Raw genomic sequence first — 20052 nt, 5'->3', positions numbered from 1 at the left:
CCAGTGATAGTTTAGGCATCTACATCGAGGGTATGCCCTTTAGGGATTCTTACAAATGTGATGTATAACCTAAACTTCGGGTTTTTCATGCCTGTTGAAAACTTCAGGATTTTCATGCCTATTGAGGTCTTACAGTATGTCATGCCTATTGAGGTCTTACAGTTTGTCATGCCTATTGAGGTCTTACAGTTTTCCATGCCTATTGAGGTTCTACAGTTTTTAGATAGGGGTCTTACAGTTTGTGTTTTCCAGTCGCATGGCGATCAACATCAGTCTCCGAGTCATCGAGTTTGTTTAAGCTTGAAGACCACTTCTCGTGAGCTCAGAGTTATCTTTTAAGGGCTTGATGAGCCCGCAGTTGCCTTATAGGGGCTTGATGAGCCCGGAGTTCCGGCCCTGGGGTCGCATGGGCGCTGAATCGTTTAGGTCTCTGAGCATCTCGGGACGTATTTGGCGGAGAGGCCTTTGCCGTGAATATGCCTTTTTTGAAGTATGAAATGCTAAAAAGGTATTCTTCATTGCTTGGCGTAAATATATGCTGTGAATACATGTTGTCCCGTTGTTGTGAGCTTGGACCGCATGGGTGCGGCTTCTCTGATCATCTGATCCGTTTACATGGTTCCGTTTCGAAACTTAGCCTGCCATTTATTGGCCTTTCCAGGGTGACTGTAGAAGAAAGGACTGCGATCTCATTGGATCCCTTTCTGTGGAGTACGCTGCTCTGCTAATAATCTTACTGGTGGGGCCTTTTTTAGGTTGGAAGCCCAGTCGAGGGAAGAGAGCTCGGCAGGTCCTGCAGAGGCCCCAGATCTCCGAGTGGAGTTCGGAACTTCTGAATGCCTCGGCTGATTGCCTGCATATAGGTTAGTAAAAAAAGAAACAACAAAGGAGCGGAGTAGTTCTTCCTTGTTGTGGGATGCATAGGCGACATTTCGAGGCGTGAGCCCTGATACAACCTTCTGCTATGTTCGACCATGCTTGGCCGAAGATGTGGTTCTGCTTACCCTTTGATCCCTTCGAGGGCAGAGGCATTGATACCGGTGATGGGTCATGTGGTGAGGGATTTCCTCTCATCGCATGTAGCTCCTTGTCGAATGCTTTAGTCCCACCTCTGTCGGGGAGTTTCATCCCTTTTGGCGAAGTGGGGTCGAAGTCGCCTTTGGGCGGTATGCCCGTTGTCATTTGAATGAAAAGTTTGTGTTTCGCGGGCTCGATGTTCCAGTCCGAGCTCAGGCGGGCTTTATAGAGGGAGCGGCCTTTCTGATTGTTGTGGCGATCGGCGTCTGGAATCCATCAAAGATTCGAGGTGCGGGAGTGATTTGGTTCATTAGTCCGAACTGCCCTATTAGCTTTGGTCTGACACCGTCAGTATAGCTGATCGAACCACCTGTACTCATGAACACATGCTTTACTTAAAATAGGTTAAATGAGGGAGGGGGTTACCAACGCGTTAATACGAGGCCGAGGCAAAGTCTCGGCATCCCTTTCCTTGGATGCAAGGGTGTCTTTTGGGAATATTCCCTGGACCCGTCTTTTCCCTGCAATGAGCACTTTCACTCTACACTTTATGGATCTTTAAAGGGTGTCGCTTCCCCTTTACCATCGTGGCAATACGTCGTGGCTTGTCAGCTTCATTTTTCCCGATATCCTTCCTCCCTTGGAGCTGGACTCGAGCTTGACCGCTCGATGATACTTGGTTGCGATCTCTATTGGATAGTATGGTTGTTATTCTTTTGAGTCGGTGACCTCGCGCGCCCTGCGGTTCCTGCGCCGGGCCATAGTTCTTTTGAAGGGGTTTTGGTCGAATAGGTCTGAGCCGCTTGGCATTCCTGGTTTCACTTATGATGATCACGATGTTTGGCATAGCAATTCTAAAATCGTACTCGACTGGGCGGGGTTTCTCTGCCAGCTGTGCCTTGTTGAATTGGTTCCATTGGAGGTTCCTCGAGGGTGCTATCCTCGGGCTATTTCCCTATTGTTGCAAGGTGGGTTGCATCTCGAGCTGTTCCTTCCATTCACAGTGCATGGATGGTACCTCCATTCATTTGGCATCAGCTTCTTTATTGGGAGTCTGCTTGGATATACTGGACCCGAGGAGGTTTTCGGACGGTTGTCCACGACCCTAGTTCGTGGCTGATGTCGGGTGTGCGTCGCGTCATGGTTTCTTTCGAGAGAGTTTCTTTGAACTTCCTTAACGAGACGGGCTCGAACTCATCATCTTGGAGGTCGCTGCCTTTGAGATAGCACGCGTAAGTGGTGGCGCGCCCGTAGGGATCCGAGGTCCTGTCTCACCTAGGGAGTTTCGACGTTTCGGATTTCTGTGAAGCGAGTTCCGAGACTGTTTCCTTGGGAGACGGTTGCTGTAAGAGCTTCCACGAACCTGATTCGATACTTTTGAAGAGATTCCCAAGCATTCTGACTGCGGCGGGGTTGGTTACCGATCCGTCGTTACTTGATCTCTCGAGCTCTAGCTCGACGTAAGGAGATGTTTCTGACGCTACTGCGTTGGGAGTCTCCGGGCGATTTTGCAGCCGAGCGATAGCCAGCTGTCGTGCCTGCAACATTTCAAAAATAACATGAAGACTAACTTCCTGTTCTACCCGGGCCAGGGTTTTTTGAGCTTCCTGTTGGTCAACACGCTGTATGCTATCATTGGTGCGCGAGGCTTTGTTGAACTGTTGCGAGCCCGCGTCCGTTTGAATCGATCCAAATGCGTTGTCAGGATCCTACGGTGTCGTGCCAACATCTGGAGCAGCCATACTATTTTCGCTATGATTTTTGGGGTAGTCTTGCTTGATTTTGCTTATCGAGCCGGACATTATCCTGAAATCAAAAGATCTTGGGAAAGAAAAGTGTGAAAGATAACGTGCGTTTGTGTGACGAAACCAACAAGAAAATAATCACTATTATTTTTAGCCCCACGGTGGGCGCCAAACTGTTTACCGTGAAAATGGTAACAACAATTAAATTTGTAAATGAGATTCTAAAAATACGTGATCTATTCTCGAGCTAGTTGTTAGAGCAGTTGATGCTAAGAACGTAAAATATAATGATAAAATGCGAGCAAAAAGGTACAGTAATCAAACCGAAGGGGACTGTTGCCCGAGTGCGGAGATGGTCGATGGGACCTCGGGGTCGACGTTAGTATCGATCTCGAAGTATCGGGGACAGGCAGGGATGGGATAATAGTTAAAGATATAATAAGATAGGGCTCTTTCGGCCAATATTAGGCTAAATAATGAAGAACAAGTTAAGAGATGATGAATACGAAGACGACCTTGGGCCAGTGCAAAGTGATAAACAATGAGAATGACCGAAGATAAATGGCTCTGAGCCAAGGGGAATAAGCAAATTAGAGAAGAGAAATAGAGAGAAGATATTATTGCACTTGAGTAGGATGATTGGAGCTCTACCTTACAAGGTGTTGGTGACCCCCCCTTTTATAGAAAAGGGACGCCCAAACTTTGTACAAGATGTGTAGCATGACAAAAAAGAATGAGATGTGACAACCCATTAGTTTTACGTCGTGTGTGGGCTGGCGTCGACCGCTTGAATAGATTTGATCGACCCTGGGTGCATTCCTCGAGGGATTCTTGCGTTCGTCGGGGTTTCAACCGATGTTTATTCTTGGCAGGGCATCAGCAGGTTTCGAGGGAAGCGGTTGACCCAAGATCCCGTGCTTCTGAGGTCACTCTCCAAAGCATTATGTCGGGGGAAAACCGGTCGCCCGATTTTTACCGCACACAATGATGTCTTGGTGAGTATTAAAACACTAGAGACCTGCATTTTTTTTATTTTTTTTAAACTTAGAAGCAGGGGCCTAATCAGTTTGCCTATTGATTTTAAGCCTGTTAACCATTAAACAGTAAACACAAAGAGGCAGTTTCCAGTTTTATAAGAAATTTGATTACCTAAGGCTTGCCTAGGCATGGGATAACACACAATTTTTACCATAACTATTAAAACAGGGTAGGAGATATTTTACCTAAATCATGCTGTTCTAAGTTTTACAAGATACAAAATTATTACCAGTTTTACTTAAATAGGATAATTAGACATGAGACAGTTTTATATCCTTTTTTCATGCATCAGTAGTTTAACTAGGTGTGACTGAGCGAGTATGAACGAGATCCTAAACATGGTATCTAATATGCACATATAATGTTCAGAATGGTTTATATGCAGACTTCCTAAAGCAGGATTTCTAAATGCACAGCAGGTTACAACATGATTTCAATCTAGGATAAACGACAACATTAAAATAAAATGTTGTCGTTTATCCTAGAAACATGATTTCTAAGTGATAATAAGGATGTCAAAATGAGATGCTGAAGACAGTATACATGAAACCTAGGAGCATGGTGTCTAATGCATAATATGCTTTGCATGTATTGGTCCTAAACATGAATTCTTATGCACATACAGAAAAATATAAACCTAAAACATGTTTTCTACTAGAGAAAAGAGAGCAAAAGAGAGTTTTTGTGTGTGAGAGAGTTTTTGAACCAATTTGTTTGTGTCTTTGTGCTAATGAAAGAGCAAGGTACTTATAGTTTGAAAACAGATAGAAATTAAGGCAAGAATCATAGTTCAGCAGTAATTATGGAACTATGTACTAATTAGAATCAAATCAGTACAAGTACTTCCTTTAATTAAAGAGTTAAATTTAAACGGTAACGTGCAAATACTAAATAAGGAAGGAAATCATATAAGGCTGAATATAACAAATAAGAAAATATTTTCAGCATACAAGTACACAACATGTAATAGAGACTAGGTTCAACAGATTCTAATCAAGAAAAATACTTAAGAATCAGTTGACAGCATGCTCGACCATAGATTAAGGTAGGAAAGTATATCTAAAAGGTTAAAATCAGTAGATAATATCACCGGAAATCAGTAAAGGATCAGTCACAGAGATTCAATGATTCAAAAATAGTAAATAGTACTGATTTAGGAGAAATTGACTCTAATTTATGAGAACAAGCGGAATAAACACAGAATAGGCAAGAATCAGAAACCCTAATAAGCCAAATAGGGTAAAATCACACAAAATTAGGGATTCACATAGAGCATAACATGAATTAATAAAATAAACATGACATAGGCGGAAGAAGTAAAAGTCAGAGACACTGATGAACAAAATAGAGTAAAATCACAAAGAATCATAAGGCTCATGAGAAACAAGCATATATACAGATTAAGTAAACATATTGTCACAAAACAGACTCAGAATCCAGGATTAAAACCAAGAAACTTAGGGTTTTCAGCATAATAACTCAGATAAAAAGAGAAAATTCAAATAAATGTTTAAACATAGTGAAAATCATAAATAACTAAAATTAGAAGGAGAAGCCATTTTGAAAAGGGGTTAAGAAACCCTGGTTTAAAGATGAAGAGTCATTTTAGAAAAATCGGAAAATCTTTAAGGAAAATAGCAAAATAACTCGGAATATACCCAGATCTATTACAGATCTAAGAAATCAAGAGCTAATAGTTAGGGTTTCAGAGAGATAACCCAAAGAGAAAGAGAATCGGCCTAGAAACCACAGGTTCTAGCCGGAGATGGCAGGATCTTACTTTGACAGGCCAAGATTGGCCTGAGAATGACATGAAAAACCATGGGGGTGAGTTGAACTGCCTCTAGTTCCTTTGAGGACCTCAAGTCAGCAATAACCCGGTTTAGGAAGGAGCCATAGGGGCTGGGATGGTGGTGAGACCACCATAGTTACCGGCAAGTCGACGACCGGTGAGAGCTTTAGGTTTTAGCAGAGAGAATTTGAGAGGTGAGGGGAGAGTGTAACGGCGGAGTGAAAGAGAGAAATGAGGGGGAGGGGGGGTAGTCTCTAGGGTTATAGGTTAATTATGGTATGGAGAGATCTGGACCGTTGATTAAAATTGATCAACGGTCTAGATTAGACAAGGGATTGGGCCGGGTAGGATAAGGTATTGGGTCTGGGGTATTTGGGCCGTTTTAATTGGGTTGGGGTCTGATTTAATTAGGCTATAATTAAAATGATAGTGGCTATTTGTTAAATACCCAATGTAAATTAATTAAAATAATTTACAAAAATAGCTGTTAATTATAGAAATGAATTTCATGCGTAGAAAATAATTTAAAATATTTATTTAGTATTTAAAAAATACACATGATTAATTTCTGGATGAAAATAGTACAAACTCATATGATTGGACTATAATTGCAAAGTTATTGCAATTATATCCAAAAGGTGCCAATTTGGCTAATTATGAAATAATTTGGACCAAAAATAATACATTACATCAAGAAATGCTTTTGAAATCATTTGTGAGGTAATTCTGTAATTATTTCTTGGAAATAAAATGCTGGATAAATTAATAAAAATATATGAAAATTGTGGCAAAATATCAATTGCTAATCAATGCATGATTTTGAAGACATATATGCAATTTGAAATATTTTTAGTGGAAATTTGGGGTTTTGAATAAAAACCTAGAAATTTATATTTTTGGATTTTGACCACAAAATTGGATATGGAAATTGGAATAAATTATATATTTGAGTTCGCGATGTTATGGGTAAAGTTTATCTTCGAAATTTTTCAGAATCTAGGCACGTGGGCCCGAGGATGATTTTATTGACTTTTCAAATGGAGTTGGAAATTGTTGTAAATAGGATTTTAATGGGTATTTGAGTATATATTAATGAGTTTGCATAATTATTGACCAGTTTTGGAGCGTTGGGCATCGGTTTGAGTCGTTGGAAGGTCTTGGGAGCCGATTATGGAATTTCAGAGCGAGGTAAGTCTCCTTTCTAACCTTGTAAGAGGGAATTAACCCCATAGGTGAAATAAATTATTATGTGCTTCTATTTTGTGGGGCTTACATACACATCAGGTGACGTGAGTCCGTACGTAGTTACTAGCTATGCCTATGTCCTGATATTTTTAGGCTTATATCATGCCTAGATTTAAACTCATTAATATAATTGTTTTATGAAATAATCTTGAAGAAGATCCAACCTAGATTTGTTCGAAACCATTTATGAATATACCTACGGTCATCTCCGTTTGTGAGTACTATTATCTTGTGTTTATGGCTCGAATCTCTGGTTTCAAACTAGGTTTTCTTTCATCTCTGTCATTCTCTTAAAACCCTAGTCTCTTACTTCTCAAATCCGTTCAGATCCTTGTAGATCTAAGATAGTTTTAAGTTTATTTTGTTATTTCTCTTAAAAACTTTCTGTGTTTCTTATTATTAACCGATTTCTTTTGTCTTCCCAAAACTAGGGTTTCACCCCTTTAAGTTTCTATAAAAATACCAAATTTTAGTGTTTAACCCTAATTTCTTTGTTTGTTCGACTGATTCTCATGACTATGTTCTTTACCCCAGGGTTTTGATCTCTAACGAGTTTTCTGAGAAATGCTCAGACATTTAAGTGCTTTGAACTATGGTTTTCTTCTCTACTATTTTGACCGATTCGTTTGAGTTTCATCTCTATGCCTTTGACATACTCTAGGATTTTGATTCTCTGACTATTTATCCTGTTGTCTTTTTCCCGTTGCCTTTAACTCTGGCAATGTGATGACCCAAAAGGTCATCACCCATTTTGAAAGAAAATTCTGTGTTATGAGGCCTTAAAATCTCTTTTTTATCACTTAGATTTGCGTGTGCAGTCCGGTCACATTTCCGAAAAGCTTTTATGTGAAAACTAAGTAAAATAAGGAAATTGGCTTTTAAAATTGAATAAAGTTGACTTTGGTCAACATTCTTGGTAAACGGACCCGGACCCGTGATCCGACGGTCTCGTAGGGTCCATAGTAAAATTTGAAACTTGGGAATATGCCCGGAATCGAATTCCGAAGTCCCAAGCCCGAGAAATGAATTTTTAAAGAAAATTGTTTTCTGGAAAATATAAAAGTTTTTAGAATTGAATTGATGCATTTCTTGATTGTATCGGGCACGTACCTTGGTTCCGGAGCCCGGTACAAGTTTAAAATAATAATTAAGATGAATCTGTAAAATTTGGTAAAGATCAAAGTTGGTTTGCTATAAAATAGACTGATAGTTGAGAAAATAGTAATTTTGATGTTCTTGAGTGATTTCAAGAATTTGAAGTTTAATTCATAGTTGTTGATGTTATTTTGATGATCTGATCGCATGAGCAAGTCCGTATGATATTTTTGAACTTGCGTGCATGTTTGGTTTGGAGCCCCGAGGGCTCGGGTGAGTTTTGGATAGGCCACAGAGTGAATTTAGACTTAGGGAAATGGCTGTTGCAGGTTCAGCTGTGTTGCAGGCTCTGATCTCGCAATTGTGAGGTCATGTGTGATGATCCCAGAAGGTCATCACTTGATTTTTGAGTCAATTTTGTGTTTCAGGGCCCTAAAAATCTCCTTTTATCTCACCTCGATTTTCGTGTGCGGTCCGAGCGTATATCCGGAACGCTTTTTTGTGAAATTTGATAAAACAAATATGCTAATTTGGCCTTTAAAATTTAATTTAAGTTGATATTGATCAACATTTTGGGTAAACATATCTGGACAAGTGATTTGACGGTTGCGGAGGGTTCGTTGAAATATATGGGACTTGGGCGAATGCCCGTAATTGAATTCCGAGGTCCCAAGCCCGAGAAATGAATTTTTGAAGAAAATTGTTTAACTGAAATTTTAAGAGTTTTTGGAAATTTGAATGTGTTTGAAATTGATGGTATCGGGCCCGTATCTTGGTTCCGAGCCTGGTACAGGTCTTATATGGTATTTAGGTTGAGCCTGTAAAATTTGATCAGAAACAGACTTGAAATGACGTGAATCGGACCCTCGGTTGTCAAAAATTTGAACTTAAGAGTTCTTTAGATTCTTCTTTGATTTTAATGGTAAATTCGTTGTTAAATGTGTTAATTTGGTGATTTGATCGCACGAGTAAGTCCATATGATGTTTTTGAGTTAGTATGCACATCTGGTTTGGAGCCTCGATGGCTCGGGTGAGGTTCGGATAGGTTTCAGGATGTTTTTACACTTGGAAAAGTTGCAGGTTTTGCTGTCTTAGGTGCACAGAGATTTTGTTCTTCGCGTTTGCGTGGCTTCACTCGTGAATGCGTAAAGCAAGTTTCCTCCGATGCCAGATTGTTCTTCGCGAACGCGGAGCTCAGGACGCGAACATGAAGCTATGGGGGGAGTTACCCTTTGCGAACGTGTTCAGTCTCTCGCGAACACGTAGGGTTAGTGGGCCTGGGGGAGGGATTTCAAATGGTTCTATGCGAACACGACCACCTAACTGTGAATGCGAAGGCTTGAGGAGCTGAAGCTCCACGAACGCGAGCCTTTGAACGCGAACGCGATGTCCATCTGGGCCTGACCCATCGCGAACGCGATGAAGGTCTGCTCAATTATTTTAAAAACAGAACCAAAAATCGAGCAGAAACCATTTACTCCATATTTTCGAACTCCCAAGGCCTAGAGGCGATTTTCTTCACACCAATTCATCCCCAAAGTGTTGGTAATCAATTCTAAACTTTACTCTTTCAACTACCCAATATTTTTCATCACTTTTTAATCAAAAATCAAGAGTTTTCGTGGTAGAAATTAGGAATTTGGGTAGAGTTAGAGCTTTTTGAATAATTGAAATTTAGACCTCGTTTTGGGGCCGGATTCCGAAACTAATTGCATATTTGGGCTCGTGGGTGAATTGGCGATCGGGTTTTGGTCCGAACCTCAAGTTTTGACCAAGCGGGTCTGGGGTCAATTCTAAACTTTACTCTTTCAACTACCCAATATTTTCCATCACTTTTTAATCAACAATCAAGAGTTTTCATGGTAGAAATTAGGAATTTGGGTAGAGTTAGAGCTTTTTGAATAATTGAAATTTAGACCTCGTTTTGGGGTCGGATTTTGAAACTAATTGCATATTTGGGCTCGTGGGTGAATTGGCGATCGGGTTTTGGTCCGAACCTCAAGTTTTGACCAAGCGGGTCTGGGGTCGATTTTTGACTTTTTGGGGAAAATGATAGAAAACTTATAATTAAGCATTGGGTATGACTTCTTTAGCAATTATTGATGTTGTTAAATTATTTTGGACTAGCTACATGTAATTTGGAGGCGAATTCTAAAGGAAAAGCGGTGTTTGAGGCTTGAGTTGGCCGTGAAAGTTCGAGGTAAGTGTTTTGTCTAACCTTAGCTTGATGGAATAGGTAATGTGCCTTATTTGCTATGTGCTAGTGTAGTATAGTATAGGTGTGATGACAAGTATCTATACGTCGGTGTCAAGCATACCCGTGAGTCTTAAATTGTAAGTGTTGTATTTCTTAATAAGTACTAAAATTGCCTAAATTGTTGATTCTCCGTGTTGAGGAAGACCTATGATTAACTCGTGGTATTTGTTTATTGTTGAGCATTGGCTCCAGTTGAGGTTTTGATTGTGAAGTTAAGTGTTGGTACAAGTTTGGTTATAACTGATTCCCTTGTTGGGACATACTTAATTCTTACTGTTGATTCCCTTGTCGGGATGTGTTTATTCTTGTTGTTGATTCTCTTGTCGAGAAATTGTTGTTGCTATTGTTTGGATGAGGAAAGAGTGATAAAGCACGAAGGGTGATGCTGCACATTTTCATTACTTGATTGCATTGGTGAGGATTGAGAGTAAAAGCACGAAGGGTGATGCTGTGCACTTATTGTCTGTTTATTTTGATTTCTTGACGCTTCGGTTCAAGTTCCTTAATTGTCTTATTCCACTACTATTGTGATTCATTATGTTAATGTTTCCCTTGTAGCATGTTACCCTTTCCCCGTTACTTTTGAATTGCTTTTATTACTGTTATTCTGTTAGATACTGCTTAGCTGCAGGTTGTTTGGTTGTGGTGTCCTAGCCTCGTCACTACTTCGCCGAGGTTAGGCTCGACACTTACCAGCACATAGGGTCGGTTGTGCTGATACTACACTCTGTGCTCTTTTATGCAGATCTCGGTTAGAGTATATAGACCTTAGCTAGGGGTTCTGCCTTCAGTCCACCAGGAGACCCGAGGTAGTTCTGCAGGTGTCCGTAAGCCTTGGCATCCCCTCCCTATCTAGTTTTCATCTGTTATTTACTATTTCAAAGACAAACATGTACTTTCTTGTTCAGACTTTATTTGTAGTTTTCTTAGACAGCCCGTGAGATTGTGACACCAGTTCTGGGTAGTTTATGTTATGGATTCGTATTGTTATTGGCTAAAATTATTAAACTTTCATTCTTCCGCTCTATTAATTTCCTCTCTTTATAAATGTTAATTTATAATTGTTAATGGATTAAAAATGAAAAGGGTAAAATAATGGGCTTTCCTAGCTTACACTAGTAGGCGCCATCATGACTCCCGAGGGTGGGAAGTCCGGGTTGTGACATCAGGCTTTGCAATTGCAAGCTCAACAGACTTGGCAATTGCGAGGGCTTGATCGCATTTGCGAAGAAAGCCTTCCTGCCAGTGTTCGCAATTGTGAACCACCCTTCGTAAATGTGAAATCATCAGAGGAGGGATAGTATTGCAATTGCAACTATTTGTTCGCAAATGCGAGGCCTTGTTCGCATTTGCGAGCTTCGCAATTGCGACATCTGTGACCAGTTAATTGGGACTTAGTCGGATTTTTCTTCATTTTTCAAACTCTCTCAAACCCTAAGCTCTCTTGGGCGATTTTCTAAAGAAAAGTTCTTCTCCAAATCAATTGTAAGTTATTTATAACTCGTTTTCTTCAATCCATAACATCTTTTTACATGATTTCAACTCAAAATCAAGGGTTTTCATGGGGGAAATTGGGTGTTTTGAGTAGAACTTAGGATTTTCAATTTTTGGGGATTTGGACCTTGATTTGAGGTCCGATTTCAAAACAAATTATATATTTGCGTTCGTGGGTGAATGAGTAATCGGGTTTTGACCATGTAGGTCTGGGGTCGATTTTTGACTTTTTGGGGAATCTTTAGAAAATCTATTATCATGCATTAGAATTGATTCATTTAGCATTTATAGATACAAGCGAATTGGTGGTGGAAACAAGAGGTAAAGCGATAGTTGAGGCTTGAATTATGTTCGTGGCATTGAGGTAAGTGTTTGGTCTAACCTTAGCTTGAGGGATTAGGAGTTATGTCTTATTTGCTATGTGTTAAATGTTGAGTACGACGTATAGGCATGGTGACGAGTATCTATACGTCGGTGTCAAGCATGCTCGTGAGTCTTTACTATGATTAATGTGACTCTGTTTCGTATTATTCATGCTCTATATGATGATTTCTATTATTGAACAAGGCTTGTGAAAGTATTATTGGTAATTGAACATTGTAGAGTGTTGGCTCAAGTTGAGAATTTAGTTGTGAAGTAATTGTGGAAAAGAGAAGAGGTTTATGATATTGTCTCCCTTGCCGGGATGATATTAATCATGATATTGTTTCCCTTGCTGGGATATCGTTGTTCTGCTATTGTTCCCTTGCCGGGATTTTATTGTGATATTATTGATTCCCTTGCCCAAATTGCTTTGTGATTGTTGCTTGGATGAGGAAGAGTATAAAGCATGAAGGGTGATACTGTGCATGATTTTGAGAGTGTTAATGCACGAAGGGTGATGCTGTGCCGATACTGTGAGGTAAAAGCATGAAAGGTGATGCCGTGCCGCACGATGTATAATGTTGTGCCATGATATGAATGATAATGCACGAAGGATAATTCCGTGCCATGATTATGTGAGGTAAAAGCACGAAGGGTGATACCGTGCCGATTCTATTGATTTTTATGGTGAGGATGAGAGTAAAAGCACGAAGGGTGATGCCGTGTACGTGTTATTGAGTTCCTGATCCTTGCTGATAATTGAATTATGGCATTATTTACATTCTTCCATTGGTTTTCTATTGTTACATGATATTCCCTACATCATGTTTAACTGTAAATTTCTACCTTTATTTTTCCGCTGTATATGATTTAACATCATAGTTTACTTGGTAGCCTTGTCCTAGCCTTGTCCCTACTTCGCCGAGGTTAGCCTGGGAACATACCAGCACATGGGGTCGACTGTGCTAATACTACACTCTGTACTATGTGTAGATCCCGATGTTGTAGCTTTTGGACCACAGTGAGGTTGCTGCCTTTAGTCCATCATGCGACCCGAGGTAGTCCTGCAGGCGTTCGCAGGCCTTGGCATCTCCTTCTATATTTCCATATTGTTTCTTTTATGTATTTCAGAAAAATCTTTGTATTTATCTTTCAGACCCTTATTAGTAGTATTCCTAGACAGTCTATGAGATTGTGACACTAGTTCTAGGTAGCTTTTGTTTATGGATTTGTATCTGTATTATTTTAAATTGCTACATTTTGTTCTTCCACTTTATTATTTCAGCTATTTATATAATGTTAATTCACAACTGTTAAAGGATTAAAAATGGAAAAGGGTAAAATATTTGGATTGATTGGCTTACCTAGCTTTTACTTGTAAGTGCCATCACGACTCCCGAGGGTGGAAATCCGGGTCGTGACAGGCAATTAAGTTGTTAATTAATTTACTTACCTGAATTAGGGTTTGGATGTAGTACCCATATTTTCTTATTTAAGCTTTACTTGTCCTTACCCTATTTATGTATCCGTATATTTGGCTTTATTGTGTCATGATTCCTAATTGATTTCAAAAATTGTTTCTTACCTTATTAACCTTGCTCTTTGTGACGACCCGGCCAGTCGTCTCATGAGTTACCACGCCGTTTTCCCCTATTTTAGCTTCTTTACGCTTCGTTATCTGTATTTATGTGATCGAGTTGATTAGTTCGAGTTCGGAGAGGATTTGGTAAGAAATGAGACACTTAGTCTCTTTTAAGAAGTCTTAAGTTGGAAAAGTCAACCGATGTTGACTTATGTGTTAGAAGGCCGTGAGTTCCGATGGTTCTGTTAGCTTCGGGAGGGGATTTGTGACTTAGGGAGCGCGATCGGAATGAGTTTTGGAGTTGTAGAGAAGATTTAGGCTTAAATTGGCGAAGTTGATATTTTGGTGGTTCCGGTTGATAGGCGAGATTTTGATATAGGGGTCGGAATGGAATTTCGAGAGTGACAGTAGCTTCGTTCTGTCATTTGGGATGTGTGTGCAAAATTTTAGGTCATTCGGACGAGAGATTTGATAGACTTTTTAATCGAAAGCATAATTTAAGAGTTCTTGGAGTTCTTAGGCTTGAATCCTATGTTAAATTGGTGATTGATGTTGTTGTGAGCGTTCCAAAGTTTTGAACAAGTTTGAACGATGTCACGGGATGTGTTGGTACAATTGGTTTGAAGTTCCGGGAGTTCCGGGTAGGTTCCGGGATGTTTTAGGCCAAAAATCATAGCTGTAGCAGGTCTAGAAGGGTTGCAGGCCTCGGAACTCACCCGCGCGGTCCACACAAAAAGAAGTGCAGCCGCGGTATGTGCTGTGCGGACCGCACAAAATGAAGTGCGGCCGCCGTAGGTGTTGTGCGGATGACACAAAATGGTGTGCGGCCGCGGTGAAGAACATTCCGCTGGTCCTACTTCGGAAGCTCATATCTTTTGATCTACAAGGAACTTTGAGATTATTCAAAAACGAAAGTTGTATCCCTTTGTGTCTAGCTTCTAGAAAGGTAAAGATATCGCAATTTGGACATCTGTAGCGAAAGTTATGGCCAAATTACTAAAGCTTGTCACTGCAGAGAAAAACTTGTGCGGCCGCAGTCGTTTTTGTGCGGAGCGTGGTCAATTTTGTGCGGACCGCAGTCGATTTTGTGCAGCCCGCGGAGGTGAAAATCTGTGGGGTACTCTATAAATACAAGGTTTTGGGTTTTATTTGTTATTTTGACCTAGAGAGCTCGGATTTTGGTGATTTTTCAAAGGTTTTTCAAGAAATTCATTGGGGTAAGTTATTCTAACTAAGATTTGGCTAGAGTACATGAATCTATCAATGAATTCATAATTTAATTCGTGATTTGGGATGAAATTTGGGAAGAAAATTGCGAAATCTTTCAAAAATATAAAATGATGATTTGAAGGACCAAATGGTATCGGAATTGGATAATTTTTGTATGGATAGACTCGTGAGAGTATAAGGATTCTAGTTTTGTGAATTTTGTCAAATTCCGAGATGTGGGCCCAAGGCTCGGGTTTTGGTAAATTTCTGGAATTTTGTGGTAATTCGATTGTTTTCGCTTGGGCTTTGTTCCCTTAGCATATTGTGACGCATTCGTTCTGATTTTGGATAGATTCCACGCACGTGGAGGCCAATTCAAGGGGAAAAGGCATCGCGAGCTAGAGAATTAACCGGTTCGAGGTGAGTAATGGTTGTAAATGATGTCCTGAGGGTTTGAAACCCGGATAGCACATCGTAGTGCTGTATTGAGGTGAGACACGCGCTAGGTGATGAGCGTAGGGTCTTTTACTACTGGGGATTGTGACTTAGTCCATCCCGATTGATGATTTTACCGCGTATTTGACTAAAACTTATTTGTTATCGTCATAATTTGGGCTGATTGCCATATTTGGGCTTCGAGCCAACTATTTGAACCCTCAGGGAATTTTTATCACTAATTCCTCACTGTTTGACTTATTACTTGAACTCAGTCCTGTTGATATTTACTATTTTACAAACTCAGCCACTTTATTCATATTTGAACTTAAATGATATTTCTAAATGATGTTTTGGGCTGAGAATTACTGTTTTACTAATGTCCGAGGGGCTTGTGATGATTTTCGGACTGAGTGAGGCTGAGGGCCATATGTGAGGATATGCTGAGTGATATGAGGGCGAGGGACTGAGATACTTTTTATTGCCACGAGATGGCTTGATATTGCGCTTGGGCTGTAAGGGGACCCTCCGGAGTCTGCACCCCCACAGTGAGCACCGGTACCCATCATGATTTGAGAGTGAGCCCGAGAGGCTGATACTGTATCGAGAGTGAGCCCGAGGGGCTGATACTGTTCTGAGTGATTGTTACTGTGCCCGAGGGGAGGATTTGTACTTGTTATTCACCTGCTAAATTCCCTATTTTACTTGGTTTAAAGGAACTTCATTTGATTTCTTCATGGATTTACTGCCTTAAGTGATTTTACTGCTTCATATAGAATTGCTTTGTTCCTTTACGTGTTTTATTGCTTTCAGCCATTATTTATGATTATTACTCACTGAGTCGGAGTACTCACATTACTCCCTGCACCGTGTGTGCAGATTCAAGCGTCGTAGAGTCCGCTCTTGAGTGCTAATCCTCCCAGTCCAGGCAGTGTTTTCGGAGACTACAAGGTAGCTGTTGGCGTTCGCATCCTCCGTTCCTCCCTTATTTTACTATTTTCATGTTCTTGAACTTCTGTAACAGATTTCATATCTAGTAGACTGGTATCCGAAACTATTAGTTGCTCATGACTTGTGACACCCCGGTTTGGGCTATGTCAGGATAGTTTCTACTGTTGTTATCATTAATTCCGCAAATTATGCTTATTATATCATGTTTTAGAACTACTTATGGTATTTAACTGTTTAAAAAAGGTGGTCTGTTTTGGTCTGGCTGGCCTTGTCTTCACAAGATGCGCCATCATGATTGGGTTTGGGAAATTGGGTCGTGACAAGTTGCTATCAGAGCATAGGTTACTTAGGTCTCACAAATCATGAGCAAGTTTAGTAGAGTCTCGCGGATCGGTACGAAGACGTCTGTATTTATCCTCTAGAGGCTGAAGAACCTTTAGGAAAAACTTCATACTCTTGAAATTCTTGTCGTGCAAACTTGTTGGTCGAAGTACTAAACTTCTGTTATTCTACTCTCTCACAGATGGTGAGGACGCGAGCTACCGGATGAGGTGGACGACCACAAGTGTCACCAGCTGAGACCACCAGAGGCCATGGATGCGGTCGTGGTCGCGACAGAGGTAGAGCAATGAGGGTAGCACCTGTAGATCCACCAGCTGCCCTAGCTCCGGATCAGGCTCCAGCTATGGATGCTCCAGCAGCACCAGTTCAGGCACCAGCTATGCCCATCATGATTCCAGGTCTTCAAGAGGCCTTGGCACAGATCTTATCAGTTTGCACTGGCCTGGCTCAGGCAGTTTCAGCCACTACAGTAGTAGCTACTTCACAGGCCGGGGGAGGCAATCAGACCCCCACTACTCGCACACCTGAGCAGGTAGTGCAGGGACTTCAGACGTCGGGGGCACCTCCAGCCCAACCGGTTGCACCAGCTTAGGAGTTTGTTGTGCCAGTTATGCCGGATGATGAACAACGTCGTCTTGAGAGGTTTGGTAGACTCCATCCTCCGACATTTAGCGGAGCAGAGGGCGAGGATGCCTAGGGTTTCTTGGATAAGTGCCAGCGGATGCTCCGTACAGCAAGGATTCTTGAGTCTAGTGGTGTGGAATTTACTACCTTTCAGTTTTCTGGGGTTGCCTTCACTTGGTGGGAGGCGTATGAGAGGCGTAAGCCGATTGGAGCAGCGCCCCTTACTTGGCATGAGTTCTCCGTTCTCTTCCTGGAGAAGTATATGCCGCAGTCTCGCAGAGAGGAGTTGCGTAGACAGTTTGAGTGGTTGAGACAGGGGGATATAACTGTGTCACAATATGAGTCGAGGTTTTCTGAGTTGGCTCATCATGCCATCTAGATTGTTCCGACAAATCATGAGAGGATCAGGAGATTTGTTGATGGCCTTAACTACCATTTCCGTATTTTGATGACTAAAGAGAGAGTGCCGAGTGCTATGTTTGAGGAGGTGGTTGATATCGCTCGCGAGATTGAGACGGTTCACCATCAAGATCGGGAGGAGAGGGAGGCAAAGAGGCATCGAGGATCTAGCAGTTACAGTGGTGCTCCTTCGAGGGGCCAGTTCCAGTATGGTAGAGGTCGTTCTTTCAGGCCTGCTCAGTCAGCCCGCCCAAGTTATCGTGGGGCATCTTTGGGTCATGGTTATCACGAACTCAGTAGGGCCAGTCATTACTTAGTGCCCTCCCAGCTTAGAGTTCATCTCGTGCCCCGTCAGCTCAGGGTTCTTCTATGCCAAGTGCGTCATCTAGTCACTCTGGTGCGAGGGGTTCCCTTCAGTCCCCTTCTCCAGCACTTGGGAGTTGTTTTGAGTGTGGAGAGTTTGGGCATATGTGGAGGCAGTGTCCTAGTCGTGTTGCTAGTTCATCCCAGCAGAGGGGTCAGCCTTCGACTTCTGCTCCAGTTACTTCACCACCCGCCCAGCCAGCTAAGGGTGGAGGTCAGGCATCCAGGGGTCGCCCCAGAGGGGGAGGTCGATCAGGGTGCGGTCAGGCCCGTTTCTATGTACTTCCAGGCAGGCTAAATGCCATTGCTTTAGACGCTATCATTACAGGTAATGTTTCAGTCTGCCACAGAGATGCTTCTGTATTATTTGATCCCGGTTCCACCTTTTCTTATGTGTCATCATATTTTGCTCGTTATTTGGGTATGTCCTATGAGTTTCTTGCTTTACCTGTTCATGTATCTACTCCGGTGGGCGATACTGTTGTTGTGGACCGTGTGTACCGGTCATGTGTGGTGACTATTGGGGGTCTGGAGACCCGAGTGGATCTATTACTATTTAACATGGTGGATTTAGATGTCATTTTGGGCATGGATTGGTTATCTCCGTGTCGTGCTATTCTAGACTGTCATGTTAAGACCGTCACTTTGGCTATGCCGGGTGTACTGCGGATCGAGTGGCGTGATGTGACTAATTATGTTCCTAGTAGAGTGATCTCTTTCTTGAAGGCCCAGTGTATGGTTGGGAAAGGTTGCCTTTCATATCTAGCGTTTGTGAGGGATGTTGGAGCTGAGACTCCTAGTATTGATTCTGTCCCAATTGTGAGGGATTTTCCCGATGTTTTTCCTGCAGACCTGCCAGGCATGCCATCGGAGAGGGATATTGATTTTGGTATTTTTCTATTCCGCCGTATTGTATGGCACCGGCGGTGTTGAAAGAATTGAAGGAACAACTTCAGGAACTCCTAGATAATGGGTTCATTCGGCCTAGTGTGTCACCTTGGGGTGCGCCGGTTTTGTTTGTGAAAAAGAAGGATGGCACAATGAGAATGTGCATCGATTATATGCAATTGAACAAGGTAACAATTAAGAACAAGTATCCCTTGCCTCACATCGATGATTTATTTGACCAGCTTTAGGGAGCGAGAGTGTTCTTCAAGATTGATCTCCGTTCGGGCTATCACCAGTTGAAGATCAGAGAGTCAAATATTCTTAAGACTGCTTTCAGGACCAGATATGGTCATTATGAGTTCATTGTGATGTCTTTCGGGCTAACTAATGCCCCAGCAACGTTCATGCATTTGATGAACAACGTGTTCTGGCCTTATCTTGATTTGTTCGTTATAGTATTCATTGATGATATCCCGATGTACTCGCGTAGTCAGGAGGAGCACGCGGAGCATTTGCGAGTTGTATTGCAGAGATTGAGGGAGGAGAAGCTTTATGCAAAATTCTCCAAATGTGAGTTTTGGCTCAGTTTAGTGGCTTTCTTGGGGCACGTAGTGTCTAGCGAGGGTATTCAGGTTGATCCAAAGAAGATTGAGGCAGTTCAGAGTTGGCCTAGACCGTCCTTAGCCATAGAGATTCATAGCTTTCTTGGGTTGGCAGGCTATTATCGCCAGTTTGTTCAGGGATTCTCATCTATCACATCGCCCTTGGCCAAATTGACTCAGAAGGGTGTTTCATTCGTGTGGTCGGATGAGTGTGAAGAGAGCTTTCAGAAGTTCAAGACGGCTTTGACCACAGCTCCAGTATTGGTCTTGCCATCAGCTTTAGGTTCATATACCGTGTATTGTGATGCTTCGAGAGTTGATGTTCAAGCCTTGGCCAATCGGTTCGTAAGGTTGGATATTTCGGAGCCCAGTCGGGTGTTGGCTTGCGAGGTTTCTTGGTCTTCCTTATTTGATCGCATCAAAGAGTGCAAGTATGATGACCCACATTTGCTTGTCCTTAAGGACAAAGTTCAGCATGATGATGCTAGAGATGTGACCATCGGTGATGATGAGGTGTTGAGGATGCAGGGCCGGATTTGTGTGCCCAATATGGATGGGCTGAGAGAGTTTATTTTGGAGGAGGCCCATAGCTTGCGGTATTCTATTCATCC

The 20052-nt window shown here is 41.8% G+C and overlaps 1 long non-coding RNA gene across 1 annotated transcript in view; it reads left to right on the top strand.

Moving 5' to 3' along the window:
* LOC142182686 (uncharacterized) overlaps positions 1 to 13315 on the top strand; it is a 39130-nt gene extending 25815 nt beyond the window's left edge. The window contains exons 2-3 of the long non-coding RNA XR_012711616.1: positions 6710 to 6780; positions 10935 to 13315. This is a non-coding gene — a long non-coding RNA (uncharacterized LOC142182686). The remainder of the gene's footprint in view (positions 1 to 6709; positions 6781 to 10934) is intronic.
* Positions 13316 to 20052: the final 6737 nt, after the last annotated feature.

This window comes from Nicotiana tabacum, chromosome 7, assembly GCF_000715075.1.
Source record: "Nicotiana tabacum cultivar K326 chromosome 7, ASM71507v2, whole genome shotgun sequence".
NCBI classification, from domain to species: domain Eukaryota; kingdom Viridiplantae; phylum Streptophyta; class Magnoliopsida; order Solanales; family Solanaceae; genus Nicotiana; species Nicotiana tabacum.
This window is presented reverse-complemented; position numbering and strand designations above follow the sequence as displayed.